The 15,264-nt window shown below is 44.7% G+C and overlaps 1 protein-coding gene across 1 annotated transcript in view; it reads left to right on the top strand.

Moving 5' to 3' along the window:
• The first annotated feature begins 7,711 nt into the window (after nt 1-7,711).
• The window catches only part of LOC115615192 (serine/threonine-protein kinase Sgk3), a 59,922-nt gene continuing 52,369 nt past the window's right edge, over nt 7,712-15,264 (top strand). Inside the window, exon 1 of the mRNA XM_030503092.1 lies at nt 7,712-8,028. The gene's annotated coding sequence lies outside the window, so the exon portion shown is untranslated. The remainder of the gene's footprint in view (nt 8,029-15,264) is intronic.

Genomic DNA, 15,264 nt, shown 5'->3' with positions numbered 1-15,264 from the left:
GCAGTGCTGAGAGTATCAGCTAGTTTTATAATAACCTACAGCTCAAAGTATATTTGACTAAAGCCATTACTCCTACCAAGAGCATTATTCCCAACTCAACACTTTCAAAGCACTTCACTAGTTCCCTACTTTAAATATCGTGCCTCAGTCACTTGCTAGGACTCCAGACACTTCCCAAATAGGCCTGTTGTGAGCAGCTATCTCCTACCACGTGTGCAAAGGGATTTATCATAAACTTCCAGCAGTTCTCACCAGCAAAGAAACTACCTCAGATGCAGATAGCTACTGATGTTTGAAACATGCTCTAAGACCAGATACATGTACCAGTTGGTCAGCACATCTGGGACATTCACTCTCTTCTTCCCGCTGGAGCTCTGCAGGAGTTGATTACAAACTGGATGCTTTTAGAATGGAGTTAGAGCACATTACAGACCCCAGGGCTTAGTGACACAGGTATCTCTCCTTAATTTGTGACTTCAGGTATCCCCTTGTTGCACACCCACTGTATTTCACTATGCTTATTTCTATGTGCAAGTTTATAAAAACGATGGGTAACTTCAGGTCTGTCCCAGTTTACCCTACAGAAGAGAATTCATCAATCTCCTTAATCTGGTTTCATCTGTACTGCATTACAGTGCAGAAGAATTCACAGAACAGAAGACAGTAAAGATGAGAAAGCAGAACAACAAAACTGAAGGAAAACAAAAATCTGATTTTAATTCTGAAAGTTGTACTCTCACTATCAGCTGGGCTGCAAAGAGTGCCTGTGTTAATAATGAGTGAGCATTAAGCAACAACGTTTCTCATTTATGCATATATAAAAAAAGACTTCTCATCTATAAAATGTATTAACCCCTCCACTTCACTTAGAAATGGGTAGCTTAACTTACTTACAGCCTTCTACTCTTGCCCACTCACAAGGCTTATTCTCTTCTTTTAAAGACTTTACACCCCACTTCCTATTTTAAGACAATTAAAAACACCTCCATTAATTTGTGGTAGATTTTGAGATGTTATTTCTGGGAAAGCTGTTGCCTCATCTTTGGTACTTCCTGATAACTCATGGGAAACGTGAGGCTGGGACTTTCTTGTTCCCCAAAATGGCAACCACAGCTGGGATGAAAATGAAAACAGAGAAGAAACCAAAAAACCCCACTTCATTAAATAAATCTATTTTCTAAGCAGGATGTTTTCGTACACTAAAACTTTGGTAAGTTAATTCAATTTTAACTTCTTGGAGACTTTCATTGTTACATCACATGACGTATTTTTTCCTATATCACTAAAATTTAATCAAAATTCCCTTCTATAAAACTATCTTCAGAAGCAAAAGTAGACTTGTGGTTTTACTTAGGGCCTCTACCTTAATATTTGCTTAATTACTACATGTTGCAGTGAGTAAGATGACTCTATGTCCTCTCATGTTTTCTTTGATGTATTCTTTGGTTTTCTGTTTGGAAGTATCTAGATATAATAATTATGTAGCACTCATAATACATGCCATACTGCCTTTTTCCTTTGTGTCTTTTTGTAGAGAAGTAGCTTCTAATTCTTGTCTGGGTATCTGAGAATTGTTAGTTAATATATTAAAGATAAATAGTTTTATTATTTTTAAAGAAGTTTACTACAGATTTAAATAATAGACTGTTTTCCATTACTTCAGTTAATTCTGCTTGCAGATGTTCTGTTAGATGCTGTAGTGAACGTGACTGCTGTTTCATATGACAAGTAGTTCATAGCAGCAGGGATCCTGAATGCAAAAAATGAGCTCTGCTTTGTATGCAGAAATTAAATGGGCTTGTGGCATGAATGGATGAATCTCATAGTGTATCCAGTAACAAAAGCTGAAGGGCAGTGAACCCTCTGGTCTCATTAACCTTGAACTTTACAGAGAACATACTTAAACATTTTTAGCATAATGTGCCACAGCAGTTGATTAAGAGGATATGATAAAATAATAACATATTTTCTTTTTGGAAAGAGGGAGAGAAAATGAATTGTGTTTAGTAGCTAGAGAGAAGATCCCATGCTTAACTGCTTACCTCTTGCCATTTCAGGAAAACAACTGGCCTTACTGAGTTGAAAGCTGCTCCTAGTAAGGACCAAATTAACAGTGGTTTGATGTCCTGACATGTCACCCACAAACTTGGTAATATCTTCTTCCTACTCAATTTACCAGTATTCACTTTGTTTCAGGATTAGACTGCTAATCACAATTATTTAATAACAACTAAGACTTGGAAACACATTTCTGTTTACACTCTGTAGGTGCGCACTCAGCTGAATATCTGTCCCTGGTGGACTCCAATTCTGCAAGATCTAATCTAGGTTTACTCATGACACTGACGAGTACAAACTACAGTACAAAACTCAAAGCATTCAACAGTGTAGGAAATAAAACCAAGTGAAACCAACTTAAAATGACAAGGGTGACCTCCACTCTTTTCTACCCATTCTGATTGGGGTGTTGATATGAAAGACTAATGGCAACGCTTTGGAGAAGATGATTTTTCCTTGGATGCACAATGTGAGCTAGATAGGGATCCCCAGATGTGATTTGGCAACGAAGTTTCAGGAGTTCAATAAAGCATTTAAGTTTCTTTTTATTTAACATTAGCATTAAACTTTCATCTTAATTGCTGTAGTCCATATTTCAGATGTTCAATAAAACATGTAAGTGTTATACGACCTTACTGGGGGAAAATAAATTCAATACCTATGCCTTGTAAAGCACTACACTTATTAGAAATACAAATAGTTAGCTAACCCCCTGAAGACAAACTTTATCATCCCTTCAGGAATCTGCTCTGAAAAATGGGGATTTGTGTGCCTGAAGATAGGACCTCTTCATGAATATGGATTCAGTGGCAGATGAACAGCATGTCAAAACAAGCCTTTCTTGTGATACGTAATCATTGATTTATTTCCTTGCTAGTATGTGGTTGTGGGGATCTAACTAGCCTGAGCGTGTACTGTCAGGTCTGCTGAACAGACAATCCTGGGTGAAAGATCACCTTACATAACTTTCTGCTCTCTACTTTAGAACTTTCTTAACTTTTTTATTCCACTTCTCTTTAGCCTATCTCTATTTCTTTTCTCCCTACTTTGGCTCATATCCTGTAGTGCTAGAAAGCTCTCTATCAGTCTACATCAGCTAACGACCATTTGTCTTTGCAATCTTCCCTTCTGAAGTTCAGCCTGCACTATTACGCAGCTTCTTCATGTGGGCGGAGGCAGAAGTAGGATGTATGGAGGCAGAGTTGCTATGGGGAGAGAAGTGCAAAGGGAAGAAAGGTGGAGACATGCAAATAGGTAAAAGCAACAAAGAGAATGAAAGAAGGTAAAAGCAAGGCAGAAGCAATGGTGACCTCGCAAAAGATGCTTCCCCGCTTTGGTCTCTCACAATAAGGTGGGGAGTACTTGTCTCCACAACTACTCAGTTACCACACAAAGGGTTTACCCTGACCTCAGTCTGTGCACCAGTCTGCTGATGTTGATTGGAGTTCTGTTATGCTTTAAAAGCAGTATGTCATCATCATAATCTGTTTTTTCGCCATTTTCTCTTTCTGTGTTGCTGGTGCTCCTAGGTGAGCTGTTCAGACATTGACCTGTGTGTAGTTAAACAAATCAACCTGTCTGCAAGGATATGTGAAAGAAAAGAAAACAAAGATGTGGCAAACAGATGACAGAACAAATGAGGCACAGCTATTAGCTCTGTTTGTTCAGCAGCAGGACTGAGACCGACCTTTTAAAGATTTTCTAGGTTTAGTGCTTCCTATTATGGATGAGGTAGCATTAGGGACCTTGGGTGTGGACTTATGTCCCCACAGCGGAATACCAGAGCAAGAGGAAAACATGCTGCTCCTACAGGCCAATTACGGTGGAAGAAAAGGCTGACTCTTGGGGCAAGTAATTTTTTAATTTGTTCCTTTCTTTTTAAGAGGCTTCCACTGTAGGTGAAATTTCCTTGTACTGAAGGGGGGTGGTTAAGATTCTCACTGATATTTGCATCTTGTGACATGGCTGTACAGGAGTGCAATTGCCTGAGTAGCAACAGAAGAGTCTCTGGTGCAGAGAAATGAACTTGGAAAGAGTGTGAATTTACAGTCACCCAGGGGCTCCACCACCACAGCAATGTCATGGAGGGGCCAGGGCTGCGTCTGCAGGTTGGGCCAGTCTGCAGACTGGAAACTTTCTTCCAGGCTGTCAGCAAGCCAACCCATCACTTGCAGCAGGACCATGTCTTTCTCAAGCTGCCTAGTTTGTGTCAAAATGCATGTGAAGCTGGAAAAATGGATTCTGTCAGAATCTGAAAAAAAAACCCCAACAAACAAACAAAAAAAAAGGGCTAGAAGAGACTTCTAGTGGTTCAGCCTCCTCAACAGATGAAAGCTGCTGTTTATGGCTTTCCTTTTGTTTTTCTTCCAACTAGCTCCGTGTTCGTTTTAAGTGGTAGAAAAACTCTAGAAAGAGTTACATATTATTGTTAGATAACTGAGGTGGGTTTCACTTTCCTAGAATCACAAAATCATAAAATGGTTTGGGTTGGAAAGGACCTTAAGATCATCTAGTTCCAACCGCCCTGCCATGGGCAGGGACATCTCACACTAGACCATGTCGCCCAAGGCTCTGTCCAACCTGGCCTTGAACACCGCCAGGGATGGAGCATTCACAACCTCCTTGGGCAACCTATTCCAGTGCTTCACCACCCCCACAGTGAAGAACTTCTTCCTCATATCTGACCTGAAAACTTTAAATTATTTCACTTTTTATGATTACACTTCTTATGATTGTTAATTTTAGACAAGCAACAAACAATACAAGAATACCTTCTTAGAGCTTGGAAGTAGGAATCCTGGCAGCATTATGGGATGAGCAGCAACAAAACTGGGTACTTCACCCACTGTTTAACTAGCACAAGCATGTTGTGATCAGATTATAGGCTACTCTGGGTTTGAACAGCTTTCTCCTTGCTGGGGAGGGGAGAAGAACATTTTTTGTTCTGTTTTTGTTTTTGTCCTGATAAAGGAGAAAACTTTCCAAGACTTTTTCCTCATTTAGGTGTGGTCAGAGAAAAGGGAAAGGAAAGAGTTTAATCCAATGTGGAAACAGTGTTGTAATACTGAAAGATTAATTCCTGAAAATCTAGATCTTATAGGAAAGGTTTAGTTGTGTTCATCACTTTCTCCCAAGTATATCATATGGCAATAATCTCTCTTCTCACTTCTTAGCATTACTTCTGTGTAACAGGGGTGGATCTCTTGGATGGGTCAAACTGCATAACCTTTTTGTCTGGAGATTTGCCTTTTGGAAGCTGTCCTGAAAATAGTTTTCTGTGTGACTGTATTCTAAACAATTACACATGGAAGATGGATCAAGGACACCCACATGGACCTAATGTTAAACATAGGCAAAACTTAAGAGAAACAGAAGGTTACGATTACCATAGAATCACAGAACAGTTTGGGTTGGAAGAGACCTTTAAAGGTCCAAACCCCCATTCAGTGAGCAGGGACATCTTCAGCTAGATCAAGTTGCTGAAAGCCCCATCCAACCTGACCTTGAATGTTTCCAGGGATGGGGCATCTACCACCTCCCTAGTGTTTCACCATCCTCATTGTAAAAAATCTCTTCCTTACATCTATTCTGAGTCTACCCTATTTTAGTTTAACGCCATTACCCTTTGTCCTACTGCAGCAGGCCCTGCTAAAAAGTTTGTCCCCATCTTTCTTGTAAGCGCCCTTCAAGTACTGAAAAGCCTCTTCACGGCACTTTTTCATTTCCAGGATGAACAATCCTAGCTCTCTCAGTCTTTCCTCACAGGAGAGGTGCTCCAGCCCTATGAGCATTTTTATGGCCCTTCTCTGCACTCTCTCTGACAGGTCTATGTCTTTCCTATGCTGGGGCTCTAGAGGTTGACGCAGTAGTCCAAGTGGGGTAGGCAGAGTAGAGGGTCAGAATCACCTCCCTGGCCACGCTCCTTTGGATGCAGCCCAGGATACAGTTGGCTTTCTGGGCTGCGAGTGAACACTGCCGGCTCATATCCAGTTTTTCATCCACCAGGATCCCCAAGTCCTTCTTGGCAGGGCTGCTCTCAATCAATTCATCCCCCAGCCTGTATTGATACTGGGGGTTGCCCTGACCCAGTGTAGGACCTTGCACTTGGCCTTGTTGAACCTCATGAGGTTCACATCAGCCCCCTCCCTGAGCTTGTTCGGGTCTCTCTGGATGACATCCCGTCCCTCAGGCATGTCACTGCACCACTCAGGTTGGTGTTGTCTGCAGATTTGCTGGGGGTGCACTCGATCCCACTGTCCATGTCACTGAGGAAGATATTAAAGAGTACTGGTCCCAGTGCAGACCCCTGAGGGACACCATTTGTCACTGATCTCCATCTGCACATTGAACAGTGGACCACTACCCTCTGGATGCGACCATCCAGCCAATTCCTCATCCACTGAACAGTCCACTCTTCAAATCTGTGTCTCTCCAGTTTAGAGGGAAGGATGTTGCGGGAGACCATTCCAAAGGCCTTACAGAAGTCCAGATGGATGACATCTGTAGCTCTTCCCTTATGGGACGTCCCTGTCCTCCGTGTGCCTTAGCATAGCTTCTAGGGTGACCCATTCCATGATCTTCCCAGGCATTTTAAGATATACTAGGACATCAGATTAACATGCCAGACCATCAGATTGCGCTCTTTGTCTAGGATTCACTTTTGCCCACACTGAAGTCTGGTTTCTCTTTTTTGCATCTCAGGGTGCAAGAGCTGTTGCCTTTCTCAGTTGCCTCTTACCTTCCTCTTTTTGCCATACAAAAGTTTCAGCTGCACCCTGTCTGTGCTTGGAACAACCTCCCTCATCTCACACCCCAACTCTGAGGCCTTCCCGAAATTCTTGTTTTGCAAAGCCTCCAGGCTGGTGCCACCTTCTCAGGTGGGACCCTCACCTGGCCATACCCGGAACCATGGCTCTGATACACAGCAGCTTTTTGAGGCACGAATTCAGGGTGGGGTGGCGTTTTCTGTGCTTCATGCCATGGTAGTTATGTGGAGAAGAAAACATAGCAGAAAGCGGGGAAGCAGCAGCCAGAAAACAGACAATAATGTTGCTTGAAACAAACTGATAACTCTATTTTTACCACATCCTGCTGCGAGAGATGAGCGCTGAAAGTGACTATTGAAGAAAAAAGGCGAAATAACGCCTAGAAGACAGAAGGGGGAGGGTGCTTCTGCACCCAAGCTAACGGCTCCAGTGTCTCTTTCCTCCACCCAGCCCCATTAATTAGTTTTTGCTGGCCACACGAATGAAATGCTGGCATCAAAAATGCACCCTCTCTCTGTGCCAGGGTGCGACAGCTTTGCAGCTGGCGGGCTGGCCCAGGGTTGTGTGTGTAACCAAGAGCAGCGCGGCTGCCGGGCACTGTCACCCCCGACACCCGCTCCCGAGGCGCCGGCCGTGCTGCCCGGGCTGCGCTAGCCGTGGGGAGCCCTGGATGACCAACGGGCGGCCGGAGCAGCCCGGTGCTCCGACCCTGAGCCCCGTATCCCAGCTTGTGCCGGCAGCCGCGGGCTGCACAGCTGCAGGCGCGGCTCTGCCCCTGCCTCGCCCCGGGACCCTCCAGGGAGCGGGGCCGGGGCGGAGCGGGCCGGGACCGGCGCCGGCCGCGAGTCCTCGCCTGACCCCGCGGCGGGCGCCGCTCGTCGCCGACCGGGGGTGCGCTGGTCGGCGGGGCCCGGCTGCGGCACCCGCAACCACACCGACCCCCTCACACACCGACACCGATACCGGCAGCGGCCCCGCCTGCGCGGCGGGTGGGGCGGAGGGAGCCTCGGCGGGCGGGAGCCGCCAGCCCGGGGCTGCGGCGGGAGGAGCGCGGCTGACGCGGCAGAGCGAGGGCAGGGGAGGCAGGAGGAAGAGGCCCGACGGACGGACGGACGGACGGACGGACGGACGGGTGGGCAGCGGGACACACGAACAGGCACCCCTCGACCCGGCCCGGCCCGGCCGGCGGGAGGGAGGCAGGCAGGTACGCGGGGCCCGGCGGTGCAGGTGCCGGCGGCCGCTCGCAGAGGGCGGGCGGTAAAGGGGGCGCCCGGGGCCACGGAGGTTCCCCCCTCTCGGCAGCCGGGGGGCCGGGACGCGGGGCACGGGGCCTGTTTGGCTCCCTTGTGTCGCCGGTGGTTTCTGTGGAGCGCGTTCTGCGTGGCCCGCCCGAGCCCTCGGCGGGATGGGACGGACACACGGGCAGGGACTGGGACTGTTCACGCGGAACACACTGATCCACGTGGGAGACCGGCTCCAGGTGCAGGGATCCGGTCACGGACTGGGGGCAGAGTGCTCACAGATGGATAAACAGACAAACACGGAGAAACTTAGGCATTTTCCCCCAGCCGGCAGTGTCTTAGATACTGTACTTGCGAACAAGTTGCAAAGTCATTCCGCATTTCGTATTCTCCTTTTTTCTTTATCCCCCCCTTCTCCAGCAGTGTTACTTGCTCCTGCTAGTTACTTGCTAGTACTCTCGCCCTGGTGGTTTTCTGCATTACTATGTGTGTGTGTGGTTTTACATACTACGCTTCATTTTGCACGGCTGGGTGTGGAGGGTTTGATTTCTGGGTTGCAGCTACAGACACCACCAAACTCCAGTTACACTACTTAATTCCGTAAGGACGGTAATGTTCAGCTGGAAGCAGGCAGTTAAGAGGTAAGGGATGGCGTGGCATTTACACTCAGAGCAGCTGAAGGAAGCCTTTTGCAGAAAGCCCCTTCCCCATGCCCCAGAAGGATGGGGAGACCCTGGTTCCCTTTGCTTTGTGCCTTGCAGAGGAAAAGCAGTTAACGCAGTTCAGGTCTGCAACCTCTCTTTCTAGTTGTTTCTGTGCCAGGGAGGCAAGAGCTGGAACTGCCTCTTTACCCTTTTAAACATCTTCAATATGAGGGAGGGTTGGAGGCAGGGAGAAAATTAAAATACCATTTTCTCCTCCCATGCAGAAGGAGTTGCAAAGTATCGGTGCTTTCTGCACACAGCTTCTACAGGGAGTTAGACATAGGAAGAAGTTCCGTACAGTGAGGGTGCTGAGGCGCTGGCACAGGGTGTCCAGAGAAGCTGTGGCTGCCCCATCCCTGGCAGTGTTCAAGGCCAGGTTGGACGGGGCTTGGAGCAACCTGGTCTGGTGGAAGGTGTCCCTGCCCATGGCAGGGGGTTGGAACTAGATGAGCTGTAAGGTCGCTTCCAACACAAACCATTCTGTTATTCTATGAAGTTAAAATGCTGACGCAGACTTGGAGGATTTGCATTAGGGAAGAACTAGCGGAGCTTGACAGAATATTCCACAACACCCACCTGCCTGACTTTGTATTTGCAGGATGTCTTTGGCTCAGTTCTTTCATGAGCCTCGGTCATTGCCCCTTGGCTTTCCCTTACTGAGACTTACGTGCTCCTATAGACCTGGGGTTTTGGTTTTTTTTCTTTGTCTGAATAGTACCAGGCTCTTCCCCGTAATTTTTGTGAGTGTATGAAGAGCAGGAATATGCACAAGCTGGCAGCAAAAACCAGCTTGCGATCTCTGTATTTGTCACTAGTAAGTGCTGCAGCCTCTTTGTTACATGCTCTGAGCGTTGAAATAGCATTGACATTTATATTGGACACTCAAAACAGATGCTGACAGCCCTCACATTTAATTTCTTTCATGCTAATCTAATAAATTCAGTATGTATTGTTATCTTAAAAGAGGATTAAACATTTCCTGAGGGGAGGGTGAGTTATGTGGACTGGTGTATACACTGGCTGCATCTTGAGTACTGCGAGACCTGTAATTCATGGGTTACATTGTTCTGAGGGGATCTTCATTCTGATAATCAACAACTGATAGGAGTTGTTGCTTTTTTTACTATTGCTAGCCTGCATTTTCATTCTCTAAGGACAGGTATCTTTCTAAGAAGCCTGACAAAGCTGAATGTCCAAGTCTCATTGAGCAGAGGTCTTCAAAGGACCTATGGGGAACATAAGTTGGGTGGTTCCTGGTCCACTCTGCTTATAAAATAGCGTATTGCAAGGAGCAAGTAGTTTAAGTTTTAAGATGTGGGCACTTTAAAACTACTACTCTGCTCATTTTTTTGACTTGTTTAAAGTGAATCCACAAGTAGGTGGATAATTTGACTGTAATGGCATGTGTTTAAAATAGTGATTGCTGGGTTTTAATATGCAGAATTGTTTCAGCCTAGCTAGCTGGGGTAGCTGCAAGCCTCCGAAGCTGACTTGACCCAGCAACAAGATATTTAAATAGGGTATGCTGAGAGCCAAAAATAAAGTATATCAAATAAAATGCACAGGTATTAGCAAATAAAAACAGATGCAAAGCAAGTCTTGTCTCCTCTGGGATCTAGGACTTATGATGGAAATAATCTGTCATTTTATAATGCCATGCGTGCTAATTGCAGGTTCATGTTAATCATCACTGTTATAAGAGGGTATGTCAAATCCTATTTTCCATCCCATCCATAAGATAAGCGTCTAATAAGCTGTGATCCTTCAGCCACATCCACACATGAGCTCTCTCATGGATTATCCTGCCTGTATCCCACATAATTTTCCAGATGGTTTCAGTTTTATGATTTGCATGCAAGTACTAGGGCATTTTTGTCCCACGGCTACAAGCCATTTGGTACAAAAATGCCCTGCATTTGTGCATGTAAATTGAGATCAGACTATACATATTTGTAGTTGTAAATGAATATTTATTTTTGGCTGTCTAATTTTTCACTTGGAAAAATGTTATTTTTAAGGAGTGGGCACTTCCCAAAAGGAGAGTCACCACTGATTGGTTTTGTGACTTCACTTCTGGTCATTCCTAAGTCATCAAAGACTTACACTGCTATGAATTATTTTCTTCTGTAGACCGAGGGACTAGAAACTAGCAAAAGTAATTTATATAAACTGAGCTGTAGTAAAGCAATATGTTGTTTTTACTTGAAGTTAGCACTTGGAGTGTTTATATTGAAGGATTCATTTTGTTCCAGTTTGAGTAGTATCCATATGCTAAAATAACCTGCAAAGCAAACACACTTTCTAAAGTGTAACTGGAGGCCTTCAGCATACTGTGAGAATGTTCTAAAATGTGTTAATCAGGTTGTTGCTTGGCATTCCTAAATCTCAAGCAGAATTTACACACCACACACCCCCCCCCCAGGTCTTCTAAACCACCTAACACAGTCTCTGCCTGACTCTAGAAGTGTCTTAAACGTACTGGATCTCCCTGTTTAAGCAGAACGTTCTTAAGCACCTTATCTAGAGCTGCTGTAGTCGAGGATCAAAGCCCTTAGGAGATGGAGAAACTAGGGCACCTGGCAAGCACACTGTAAACACATATGGTTGTGTCTCCAAATGCAGTCGTATAGGATTTGTTTTTAAAACATTGCCAGGAGAGGAGCCAGTGCTCACCTTTCCCTGAGAGCTGGTGGTGGTGGCACTTGTCTAAAGAGTACACTGTGTTCTAGTAGTTGAAACCTGGGCTCCTGGTCCCTGTGCCCAAGGGGTTCAAGCCCACATCTGCCCTCACCTCTGCAGCTGTTGTATAGGCTGTAGCAAGTGACTGGGAGGACATGCTTTTCCACTTGCGTTCACCCTGGGCCATCTCATGGAGGATGCGGCAGGTTGCCTGAAGCTGACATGAGGAAGCACCAGAACCTGACTGTTGCAGCAGTTTGCGTGTTCCCTTGGGAGGAGGGCTGGGATCTAGTGCTTGGTTGCTGCTGTTGAGGCTGTTGTCAGGTGAGAATTTCCATGTTTCAAGAGAGGAGCAACACTTGGCTAGTTGCTCTAGGAAAAAGCTGGGCCCAGGGGAAGAATGGGCTCTGAAGTCTGGAGTAGGTGGTGATAGCTGTCGGTAATCCTGGTTTAGGAGTTCAAGCTCTGAAGGTGAAGTGCGGAAGAGTATCCAGTGTTTCCTACCAGAAAGTCCCATTTCCAGCGCAGGAATCTCCATCCATAGCACGTCTCACAGCGTTTCTGTGTGGCAGCAGGTGCCAGCCTGGCAGTTTTGTGGTATGCAGGTTTTTAGGTGGTGCTGTAAGATCCATACCCCACATCTGGATGTTAGTGACCTGGCCTGTAACTCCATTCCCTCACTTAAGTCTGTGTTGAGAGTCTGCCTCTCTTGCCTTTAGCAAAGGAAGAAGTAAGGTTGTACCTTCACGTGATCTTTGCACTTGGGTCTCTCAGACATCCTGCAGGCATCATCTGACTAGAAGGAACTTCCTTATTCCCTCATATTTGAAATGCTTTGCAACTACAGTGTTTCTTTGTTTTAGGGCAGGAAAGCACCTGGTTGGGGGGCGGAATGTGGATAGGCAAGATTGGTGTCTAAATTTATTTCAAAACTCCTTTATTCAAAGAGATATCACATCTTATTTCTTGGCAGTCTTGTTTAGACTCTGGGGGTGACTGGCAAGCTGCTCGTGCTGAGTGCCTTGCCAAGTACTATTGCAAAACACTGCCACGGCACAAGTTGTGTAACTTTACAGACCGTTATGTTTCTCTTGGAGTAAACCAAAGGGGCACCAAGTTCTGATTCTTTGCCCCTGCTGGGAAGCAAGACTGACATGTTTCCATCTGCTTATGAGGCACCAGCATGCTGCTTTGCTGCTGCCGCCTCCTCCAGTTGCTGCAGTCAGTTTTCCTTCAGTGGTATTGCTTCATCTCTTGTTCACTCCTGTGAAATAACTGAGGAAACAGAACTATTTAAAACGTTTTCATTGTATTGGTAATTGCAAAATACTTCGGAACAGACATCAGACCAAGGACGGCTTTGCCTCTCATTTTGGACTCAGTGTTGCTAATGTGGCAGGTGCATCAGAATAGATTTGCAGTGTCTCATGGAGTTATGCTTCATATTTGAGTCTTTATTGAACAACTGTGGAATTGAAATCACGCCCAAGCATTTCTATTTGTCAATATAATACAGGATGCTAAATCTGATATCTAAATGTATGCAGACTGTGTGCCAATTTAACTTTTCTGTTTGCTGCTAAAATAAGGCACTGGTTGGAAACAGTTCTCGTTTTTCAGAAACTATCTTGATAGCTATTTCAGGGCTTTGCATCATTAATCTTTGCTCAAATTGTTATTTTAATGAGAAATTGTAAGTGTTTGGAGGACTTGTGAGGATTATTGTCCTGTGGTGCTGCATATAACAGTGCATTACAGTGACATCTCTGGATTCAGATAGGAAGATATGCTGAAGGGGTAAGTGCTGCTTAGGGCTAAACATCTTAAATCATGGAGTTATTCCGGTTAGAAGGAACCTTGACAGGTGTTGAGTGTGACCTCCTGCGTGAAACAGGGTTAACCATAGTGTTCAGACAGGGTTTGCTCAGGGCTTTGTCTGCCTGGGTTTCGAACACCTCCAAAGGCTGAGGCTCCGGAGCCCCTCTGGGCAACTTGTCCTGGTGGTCAGTTATCCTCATAGTGATTTCCCTCCTCGTACAGGGCAACACAGCAGAAAGCCTGTCTCAGTAACCTTTTCAAAGGCACTGGGAGCCTGCTGCTAGGTGCTGCTGAAGCCTTCTCTTCTCAAGGCTAAGCGAGTCCAGTTGCCTCCAACTCATCTGCTAGAGCATGGGCTGCAGCCCTTGACCTGCTGGCCTCTGCTGTGCCCTGTTAGTTCCTGCTTAGTGCAGGACTGTTGGACATCTGTATTTAAATGGGAATGTACTTGGTCTGCAGGACTCTGGCAGAACAACGGTGTTTTTAGATTATGATAGTTCAGGTTTAGACTTTTTGGCATCTTAGTGTTAGGTTATTTATGAACTGGGATCACTATCAAGCCCTAAAATGTGTTTCATCCTAAGTTTAGTAAATAAGTAAGGAGTGAGCATTCAGGAAATGAATACTTTTAGTTAAATGCTGTGGAATTTCCAGTTTATGGTATGTGTTTTGCTTTAATGTTGGGAAGAGCATGGAAGAGGGATAGGAGGTAATTAAAGAAAAAAACCAACTTTTGTACTCCGTTTGGATGGGATTTAACCATACCTTGCAAAAGCAAGATGCATTAAGTCTACAAGTTTGGAATGCCACCAAAAACTACAAAACAGAGAAAGTTTAGAACAGTCAGAAATAAAAGCTGCCTGGCAAAAGTACCCAGACTGTCAAACGCCCGAAGACAAATGCATCAAAGAATTTCTGCTTCCTTGCTGCAGTAGTAATGATGCATCTTCTCTATATTACGGAAAAGAAATAATATAAAAAGGCTATGTTTTCATAAAAGGTAAGTAAAAAGAGCACATAGCATTGAAAAGTATATAGCAATGTTTTATGAGAGGTAAGAAGTGAAACAGAAGGGGATTATTGAGAGTCAGAGTAGATGCTGACAGCCTAGAATCCAATTTGCCTCCTCTTTTTTTACCCAAATACTAGCCCTTTCTGTTTAATTTAAACATTTCATTTAAGTAATCTAATGGTGCTCATGTAATCTCCTAGTACTCACAGTAAATATCTTGTAAATAACTAATTTAGGTTGATCAGTTGCTCTTACAAGAGGTTCTGGATTTTCAGACTAGTACGGAAATAGTCAAACAGCATTTTAATACTGAAACATCTGAATTTCTCCCTCCCAAATCAGCCCTTGGTGAAAGAATAGCAGAGTGTGGCAAGTGTGCTCTGAAATTTTCAACTGCCTTAGTGTGAAGTGTTTGTATCAAGAACAAACTGTTTCAAATAAGGTTTTACATCTTGTGTATGTGTCTTCACACATTATATGTAACTCTAACGGCATATGCTGGATAGGTTGGTTTAACTTCACTTTTCTTCAGAATTTTTTGGAGGTTGGCTGCCTCTTTGGTCTCTTTTCATGTTAACAAATACGTTATGTGGTGGATGAATAGGATTCTTTATAGAATTATCTAAAACCAGGCACTGATTTATATGAAAACAAAGGGTTTCTTTAGAGCTAAGTTCAAGCGGGAATTGCCATGAATCCTAGAATTATTCTACATTTAAAAGAGAGAACAGTGATGCACTTGTACTGGGGCTTTGAACAGCACAGAACTGTTGACCAGAAGCTCGGTGACCGCTGAGCAAATCTGTTTAGGTTCATTTGCTAAAGTTTCCAAGCCTACTTTTTTCTCCTTATACAGATTATGACAAGCAAAGCTTAAAAGATGCTGAAAGTTGCCCTGCTCAGTTTGCTTGGAGATATGCAAGTTGTTCTGCAGTGAGTGATCAAAAGATGTATAAACCCGAGTGCTCTGTAAGCAATCTGAACAC

The sequence above is a fragment of the Strigops habroptila genome, chromosome 1 (assembly GCF_004027225.2).
Source record: "Strigops habroptila isolate Jane chromosome 1, bStrHab1.2.pri, whole genome shotgun sequence".
NCBI lineage: Eukaryota > Metazoa > Chordata > Aves > Psittaciformes > Psittacidae > Strigops > Strigops habroptila.
This window is presented reverse-complemented; position numbering and strand designations above follow the sequence as displayed.